General features: G+C 39.1%; 1 non-coding gene across 1 annotated transcript; it reads left to right on the top strand.

Moving 5' to 3' along the window:
* The first annotated feature begins 8,998 nt into the window (after positions 1 to 8,998).
* On the top strand, positions 8,999 to 9,106 carry LOC130954927 (small nucleolar RNA R71). Its single transcript, XR_009076517.1, has one exon. It is a non-coding gene; the product is annotated as a small nucleolar RNA R71 (small nucleolar RNA).
* Positions 9,107 to 9,465: the final 359 nt, after the last annotated feature.

Here is a 9,465-nt window from a genome sequence, read left to right as displayed (position 1 = left end):
GCTCAGCTTTTGAGGGGGAAAAAACTTAGCCAAGAAGACCGTGACCAGCTTATCCCAGGAGTCCAGGCTATCCTTAGGTTGTAAGTCCAACCATGTTCTAGCTTTGTCTCTTACAGTAAAAGGGAAAAGCATGAGCCTATCGACTTCAGGATCTACTCCATTAGTCTTAACAGTCTTACAGATCTGCAAGAACTCAGTTAAAAACTGGTAGGGATCTTCTGATGGAAGTCCATGAAACTTGCAGTTCTGTTGCATTAGAGCAACTAGTTGAGGTTTTAGCTCAAAATTGTTTGCTCCAATGGCAGGGATTGAGATGCTTCTTCCATTAAATTTGGAAGTAGGTGTAGTATAATCACCAAGCATCCTCTTTGTATTATTGTTGTTAGGTTCGGCTGCCATCTCCTTTTCTTGTTCGAAAATTTCAGCAAGGTTGTCTTTGGATTGTTGTAATTTAGCTTCTCTTAGTTTCCTCTTCAGAGTCCTTTCAGGTTCCGGATCATCTTCAACAAGAATGCATTTTTCCTTGTTCCTGCTCATATGAGAAAGAAGATAACAGAAAAGGAAGAGGAATCCTCTATGTCACAGTATAGAGATTCCTTTATGTTAATAGAAGAAGAAGGGAATAGAGGAAGGAGAATCCAAACACAAGGGTGAGGATAGGGGCAGAGATTTGAGATAGAGAGAAGTGTTAGTGAATGAACAAATAAATAGAATAAGATGAGAGAGAGAGAAGTTTTCGAAAATAAATTTTGAAAAGGAGTTAATGATTTTCGAAAATTAAAGGTGAAATAAAATTAAAATTAAAAATTAAAATTTAAAACAATTAATTAATTAAAAAGAAATTTGAAAAAGGATGAGATATTTTCGAAAAATTAGAGAGGGAAAAATAGTTAGGTGGTTTTGAAAAAGATAAGAAACAAACAAAAAGTTAATTAGTTAGTTGAAAAAGATATTAAAATCAATTTTTGAAAAGATAAGAAGATAAGAAGTTAGATAAGATATTTTGAAATCAAATTTTTGAAAAAGATATGATTTAAAAAGATATGATAAAAAGATATGATTAAAAAGATATGGTTGAAAAGGATTTTAAAAATTAAAATTAATTACTTGACTAACAAGAAACTAAAAGATATGATTCTAGAATTTTAAAGATTGAACATTTCTTAACAAGAAAGTAACAAACTTGAAATTTTTGAATCAATCACATTAATTGTTAGTAAAGCTTCAATTTTTTGAAATAAAGATAATAAAAGATTTTGAAAATATTTTTAAATTTTCGAAAATCATAAGATAAAAATGAAAAAGATTTGATTTTTGAGAAAGTTTTGGAAAGATAGGATTTTTAAAATTGAAAATTTGACTTGACTTATAAGAAATAGCTAAGTTATAAAAATTTTTGACTAAGTCAACTCAAATTTTCGAAAATTAGGAGTAAAATAAGTAAAAGATATTTTTCTATTTTTGAATTTTTTTTATGATGAGAGAGAAAAACATAAAAATGACCCAAAACATGAAAATTTTGGATCAAAACACATGATGCATGCAAGAACACTATGAATGTCAAGATGAACACCAAGAACACTTTGAAGATCATGATGAACATCAAGAACATATTTTTGAAAAAAAATTTTAATGCAAAGAAAACATGCAGGACACCAAACTTAGAAATCTTTAATGCTTAGACAATATGAATGCAAAGATGCACATGAAAAACAATAAAAGACACAAAACAAGAAAACATCAAGATCAAACAAGAAGACTTACCAAGAACAACTTGAAGATCATGAAGAACACTATGAATGCATGAATTTTCGAAAATTGCAAGAACAAGATGAACATGCAATTGACACCAAACTTAAAACATGACACACACTCAAACAAGAATCACAAAATATTTTTGGTTTTTATGATTTTATGATTTTTTTTGTATTTTTATTATTTTTTTCGAAAACATATAGGAAAAATGAAGTAATGAATTCAAAGTCCTCAATCAAAATTCCAGGAATCATACCAGGTTAGTCTAAAGCTTGATGGCCAGCCAAGCTTCAACATACCATTTTGAAACTCTAGAATTCATTCTTAAAAACTCTGAAAGATTTTTCGAAAACAGAGGGAGAAATTTTTTTTTGAAAATAAATGAAAAGAAAATTACCTAATCTGAGCAACAAGATGAACCGTCAATTGTCCAAACTCGAACAATCCCTGGCAACGGCGCCAAAAACTTGGTGCACGAAATTGTGATCTCTAATAATGGCATTCAACTTGGTATGCGCGTTTATAATTCAGCACTTTCTTCACAACATCGCACAACTAACCAGCAAGTACACTAGGTCATCCAAGTAATAAACCTTACGTGAGTAAGGGTCGATCCCACGGAGATTGTTGGTATGAAGCAAGCTATGGTCATCTTGTGTTTCTCAGTTAGGCGGATAATATATGGTTATGGAGTTTTCGAAATTAATGATAAATAAAGCATAAAATAAAATAGAGATACTTATGTAATTTAATGGTGGAAATTTCAGATAGGCGTATGAAGATGCTGTGCTCCTTTTGAATCTCTGCTTTCCTACTGCCTTCTTCCAATCCTTCTTACTCCTTTCTATGGCAAGCTGTATGTAGGGCATCACCGTTGTCAATGGCTACATCCCATTGGTGCGCGAAATTGTGAACAATACTTTTCACAACTCTCATAATCCCTGGTCATGAACTCCAAAAACTTGGTGGTTCAATTCCATGGCATTACACAACTTCGCACAACTAACCAGCAAGTGCACTGGGTCGTCCAAGTAATACCTTACGTGAGTAAGGGTCGATCCCACGGAGATTGTTAGTATGAAGCAAGCTATGGTCATCTTGTAAATCTTAGTCAGGCAGACTCAAATGGATATGATGATGAACGAAAATAACACAAAAGATAAAGATAGAGATACTTATGTAATTCATTGGTAGGAACTTCAGATAAGCGCATGAAGATGCCTTCCCTTCTGTCTCTCTGCTTTCCTACTGTCTTCATCCAATCCTTCTTACTCCTTTCCATGGCAAGCTCGTGTAGGGTTTCACCGTTGTCAATGGCTACCTCCCATCCTCTCAGTGAAAGCGATTGCATATGCCCTGTCACGGCACGCGGAATTCAGCTGTTGGTTCTCGGTCAGGCCGGAATAATATCCATCGATACTTTTGTGTCTGTCACTAACGCCCCGCCTGCTAGGAGTTTGAAGCACGTCACATTCATTCAGTCATTGAATCCTACTCAGAATACCACAGACAAGGTTAGACCTTCCGGATTCTCTTGAATGCCGCCATCAGTTCTTGCCTATACCACGAAGACTCTGATCTCACGGAATGGTTGGCTCGTTTGTCAGGTGAGCACTCGGTTGTCAGGCGATCAACCATGCATCGTGCAATCAGGAATCCAAGAGATATTCACTAGAGCCTTGATTGCTTGTAGAACAGAAGTGGTTGTCAGTCACCTTGTTCATAGGTGAGAATGATGATGAGTGTCACGGATCATCATATTCATCAAGTTGAAGAACAAGTGATATCTTGGATAAAGAACAAGCGGAATTGAATGGAAGAACAATAGTAATTGCATTAATACTCGAGGTACAGCAGAGCTCCACACCTTAATCTATGGTGTGTAGAAACTCCACCGTTGAAAATACATAAGCATAAGGTCTAGGCATGGCCGAATGGCCAGCCTCCCAATGATCTAAGATAGCATAAAAATGAAGATAGCTACCAAAGTCTTCTAATACAATAGAAAAAGGTCCTACTTATAGAGAACTAGTGGCCTAAGGTTTACAGAAATGAGTAAATGACATAAAAATCCACTTCCGGGCCCACTTGGTGTGTGCTTGGGCTGAGCAATGAAGCATTTTCGTGTAGAGACTCTTCTTGGAGTTAAACGCCAGCTTTTATGCCAGTTTGGGCGTTTAACTCCCATTTTGGTGCCAGTTCCAGCGTTTAACGCTGGGATTTCTTGAGGTGACTTTGAACACCGGTTTGGGCCATCAAATCTTGGGCAAAGTATGGACTATCATATATTGCTGGAAAGCCCAGGATGTCTACTTTCCAAAGCCGTTGAGAGCGCGCCAATTGGGCTTCTGTAGCTCCAGAAAATCCACTTCGAGTGCAGGGAGGTCAGAATCCAACAGCATCTGCAGTCCTTTTCAGTCTCTGAATCAGATTTTTGCTCAGGTCCCTCAATTTCAGCCAGAAAATACCTGAAATCACAGAAAAACACACAAACTCATAGTAAAGTCCAGAAAAGTGAATTTTAGCTAAAAACTAATAAAAATATACTAAAAACTAACTAGATCATACCAAAAACATACTAAAAATAGTGCCAAAAAGTGTATAAATTATCCGCTCATCACAACACCAAACTTAAATTGTTGCTTGTCCTCAAGCAACTGAAAATCAAATAAGATAAAAAGAAGAGAATATGCAATGAATTCCAAAAACATCTATGAAGATCAGTATTAATTATATGAGCGGGGCTTTTAGCTTTTTGCCTCTGAACAGTTTTGGCACCTCAGTCTATCCTTTGAAATTCAGAATGGTTGGCTTCTTTAGGAACTCAGAATCCAGATAGTGTTATTGATTCTCCTAGTAGAGTATGATGATTCTTGAACACAGCTACTTTATGAGTCTTGGCCGTGGCCCAAAGCACTCTGTCTTCCAGTATTACCACCGGATACATACATGCCACAGACACATAATTGGGTGAACCTTTTTAGATTGTGACTTAGCTTTGCTAGAGTCCCCAATTAGAGGTGTCCAGGGTTCTTAAGCACACTCTTTTTTTTTTTTGCCTTGGATCACAACTTTATTCTTTCTTTTTCTCTTCTTCTTTTCTCTTTTTTTTTCGGTTTTTTTTTGCTTGCTTTTTCTTTTTTTTTTTGTATTCACTGCTTTTTCTTGCTTCAAGAATCATTTTTTAATGATTTTTCAGATCCTCAGTAACATGTCTCCTTTTTCATCATTTTTTCAAGAGCCAACCCTCATGAACCACAAATTCAAGATATATATGCACTGTTTAAGCATACATTCAGAAGACAAAAGTAATGCCACCACATCAAAATAATTAAACTGCTATAAAATTCAAAATTCATGCAATTCTCTTTCTTTTCAATTAAGCACGTTTGTTTATTTAAGAAAGGTGATGGATTCATAGGAAATTCATAACTTTAAGGCGTAGACACTAAGACACTAATGATCACAAGACACAAACATAGGTAAACACAAAGCATAATTTTCGAAAAACAGAAGAATAAAGAACAAGGAGATTAAAGAACGGGTCCACCTTAGTGATGGCGGCTCTTTCTTCCTCTTGAAGATCCTATGGAGTGCTTGAGCTCCTCAATGTCTCTTCCTTGTCTTTGTTGCTCCTCTCTCATGATTCTTTGATCTTCTCTAATTTCATGGAGGATGATGGAGTGTTCTTGATGCTCCACCCTTAGTTGTCCCATGTTGGAACTTAGTTCTCCTAGGGAGGTGTTCAGTTGCTCCCAATAGTTTTGTGGAGGAAAGTGCATCCCTTGGGGCATCTCAGGGATCTCATGATGAGTAGGGTCTCTTGTGTGCTCCATCCTTTTCTTAGTGATGGGCTTATCCTCCTCAATGGGGATATCTCCCTCTATGTCAACTCCAACTGAATAACAGAGGTGACAAATGAGATGAGGAAAGGCTAACCTTGCTAAGGTAGAGGACTTGTCCGCCACCTTATAAAGTTCTTGGGCTATAACCTCATGAACTTCCACTTCTTCTCCAATCATGATGCTATGAATCATGATGGCCCGGTCTAGAGTAACTTCGGACCGGTTGCTAGTGGGAATGATTGAGCGTTGAATGAACTCTAACCATCCTCTAGCCATGGGTTTGAGGTCATGCCTTCTCAATTGAACCGGCTTGCCTCTTGAATCTCTCTTCCATTGTGTGCCCTCTTCACATATGACTGTGAGGACTTGGTCCAACCTTTGATCAAAGTTGACCCTTCTAGTGTAAGGATGTTCATCTCCTTGCATCATGGGCAAATTGAATGCCAACCTTACACTTTCCGGACTAAAATCCAAGTATTTCCCCCGAACCATAGTAAGATAATTCTTTGGATTTGGGTTCATACTTTGGTCATGGTTCTTGGTGATCCATGCATTGGCATAGAACTCTTGAACCATCAAGATTCCGACTTGTTGAATGGGGTTGGTAAGAACTTCCCAACCTCTTCTTCGGATCTCATGTCGGATCTCCGGATATTCACCCTTTTTGAGTGAAAAGGGGACCTCGGGGATCACCTTCTTCAAGGCCACAACTTCATAGAAGTGGTTTTGATGCACCCTTGAGATGAATCTATCCATCTCCCATGACTCGGAGGTGGAAGCTTTTGCCTTCCCTTTCCTCTTTTTAGAGGTTTCTCCGGCCTTGGATGCCATAAATGGTTATGGAAAAACAAAAAGCAATGCTTTTACCACACCAAACTTAAAATGTTTGCTCGTCCTCGAGCAAAAGAAGAAAGAAGAGAGTAGAAGAAGAAGAAATGAGGAGAAAGGTAATGGCTTTGTATTCGGCCAAAGGGGAGAGAGATGGTGTTTAAGGTGTGTGAAAATGAAGGAGTGAAGGAGGGTTTATATAGGAGAGAGGGAGAGGGTGGTTCGGCCATTTGAGGGTGGGTTTGGGTGGAAAGTGGTTTGAATTTGAATGGAGGGGTAGGTGGGTTTTTATGAAGGATGGATGTGAGTGGTGAAGAGAAAGAGGGGATTTGATAGGTGAAGGGTTTTTGGGGAAGAGGTATTGAGGTGATTGGTGAATGAGTAAAGAAGAGAGAGAGAGTGGTAGGGTTGGTGGGGATCCTGTGGGGTCCACAGATCCTGTGGTGTCAAGGAAAATTCATCCCTGCACCAAATGGCTAACAAAATCGCGTTTTGTGCCATTTCTGGCGTTAAACGCCGGGCTGGTGCCCATTTCTGGCATTTAACGCCAGCTTCTTGCCCTTTTCTGGCGTTTAACGCCAGTCTGGTGCCCCTTTCTGGCGTTAAACGCCCAGAATGGTGCCAGACTGGGCGTTAAACGCCCAACAGCTAACCATACTGGCGTTTAAACGCCAGTAAGTGCGTCCTCCAGGGTGTGCTGTTTTTCTTCCTGTTTTTCATTCTGTTTTTGCTTTTTTCATTGATTTTGTGACTTCTTATGATCATCAACCTACAAAAAAGATAAAATAACAAAAGGAAATAGTTAATTATAAAACATTGGGTTGCCTCCCAACAAGCGCTTCTTTAATGTCATTAGCTTGACAGAGGACTCTCATGGAGCCTCACAGATACTCAGAGCCATGTTGGAACCTCCCAACACCAAACTTAGAGTTTGAATGTGGGGGTTCAACACCAAACTTAGAGTTTGGTTGTGGCCTCCCAACACCAAACTTAGAGTTTGACTGTGGGGGCTCTGTTTGACTCTGATTTGAGAGAAGCTCTTCAAGCTTCCTCTCCATGGTGACAGAGGGATATCCTTGAGCCTTAAACACAAAGGCTTCTTCATTCACTTGAATGATCAGTTCACCTCCATCAACATCAATCACAGCCTTTGCTGTGGCTAGGAAGGGTCTGCCAAGGATGATGGTTTCATCCATGCACTTCCCAGTCTCTAGGACTATGAAATCAGTAGGGATATAATGGTCCTCAACTATAACCAGAACATCCTCTACAAGTCCATAGGCTTGTTTTCTTGAGTTGTCTGCCATCTCTAGTGAGATTTTTGCAGCTTGCACCTCAAAGATCCCTAGCTTCTCCATTACAGAGAGGGGCATGAGGTTTACACTTGACCCTAAGTCACACAGAGCCTTCTTGAAGGTCATGGTGCCTATGGTACAAGGTATTGAAAACTTCCCAGGATCCTGTCTCTTTTGAGGTAGTTTCTGCCTAGACAAGTCATCCAGTTCTTTGGTGAGCAAAGGGGGTTCATCCTCCCAAGTCTCATTTCCAAATAACTTGTCATTTAGCTTCATGATTGCTCCAAGGTATTTAGCAACTTGCTCTTCAGTGACATACTCATCCTCTTCAGAGGAAGAATACTCATCAGAGCTCATGAATGGCAGAAGTAATTCCAATGGAATCTCTATGGTCTCATTTTGAGCCTCAGATTCCCATGGTTCCTCATTGGGGAACTCATTGGAAGCCAGTGGACGCCCAGTGAGGCCTTCCTCAGTGGCGTTCACTGCCTCTTCTTCCTCCCAGAATTCGGCCATGTTAATGGCCTTGCACTCTTCTTTTGGATTTTCTTCAGTATTGCTTGGGAGAGTACTAGGAGGGAGTTCAGTGATTTTCTTGCTCAGCTGACCCACTTGTGCCTTCAAATTCCTAATAGAGGACCTTGTTTCAGTCATGAAACTTTGAGTGGTTTTGATTAGATCAGAGACCATGGTTGCTAAGTCAGAGGTATTCTGCTTAGAACTCTCTGTCTGTTGCTGAGAAGATGATGGAAAAGGCTTGCCATTGCTAAACCTATTTCTTCCACCATTATTGTTGTTGAAACCTTGTTGAGGTTTCTCTTGATTCTTCCATGAGAAATTTGGGTGATTTCTCCATGAAGAATTGTAGGTGTTTCCATAGGATTCTCCTAGGTAATTCACCTCTTCCATTGAAGGGTTCTCAGGATCATAGGCTTCTTCCTCAGATGAAGCATCCTTAGTACTGCTTGGTGCATTTTGCATTCCAGACAGACTTTGAGAAATCAAATTGACTTGTTGAGTCAATATTTTATTCTGAGCCAAAATGGCATTCAGAGCATCAATCTCAAGAACTCCTTTCTTCTGATTAGTCCCATTGTTCACAGGATTCCTTTCAGAAGTGTACATGAATTGGTTATTTGCAACCATTTCAATTAGCTCTTGAGCCTCTGCAGGCGTCTTCTTCAGATGAAGAGATCCTCCAGCAGAGCTATCCAAAGACATCTTGGATAGTTCAGAGATACCATCATAGAAAATACCTATGATGCTCCATTCAGAAAGCATGTCAGAAGGACATTTTCTGATCAATTGTTTGTATCTTTCCCAAGCTTCATAGAGGGATTCTCCATCCTTCTGTTTGAAGGTTTGGACTTCCACTCTAAGCTTACTCAATTTTTGAGGTTGGAAAGAACTTTGCCAAGAAGGCATTGACTAGCTTTTCCCAAGAGTCCAGGCTTTCTTTAGGTTGAGAATCCAACCATGTTCTAGCTCTGTCTCTTACAGCAAAAGGGAATAGCATAAGTCTATAGACCTCAGGGTCAACCCCATTAGTCTTAACAGTGTCACAGATTTGCAAGAACTCAGCTAAAAACTGATGAGGATCTTCCAATGGAAGTCCATGGAACTTGCAATTCTGTTGCATTAGAAAAACTAATTGAGGCTTAAGCTCAAAGTTGTTTGCTCCAATGGCAGGGATAGAGATGCTTCTCCCATAGAAGTTGGGAGTAGGTGTAGTAAAGTCACCC

The sequence above is a fragment of the Arachis stenosperma genome, chromosome 1 (assembly GCF_014773155.1).
Source record: "Arachis stenosperma cultivar V10309 chromosome 1, arast.V10309.gnm1.PFL2, whole genome shotgun sequence".
Lineage (NCBI taxonomy): Eukaryota > Viridiplantae > Streptophyta > Magnoliopsida > Fabales > Fabaceae > Arachis > Arachis stenosperma.
Note: the sequence above shows the minus strand (reverse complement) of the source record. Positions and strands in the feature narration are given on the sequence as shown.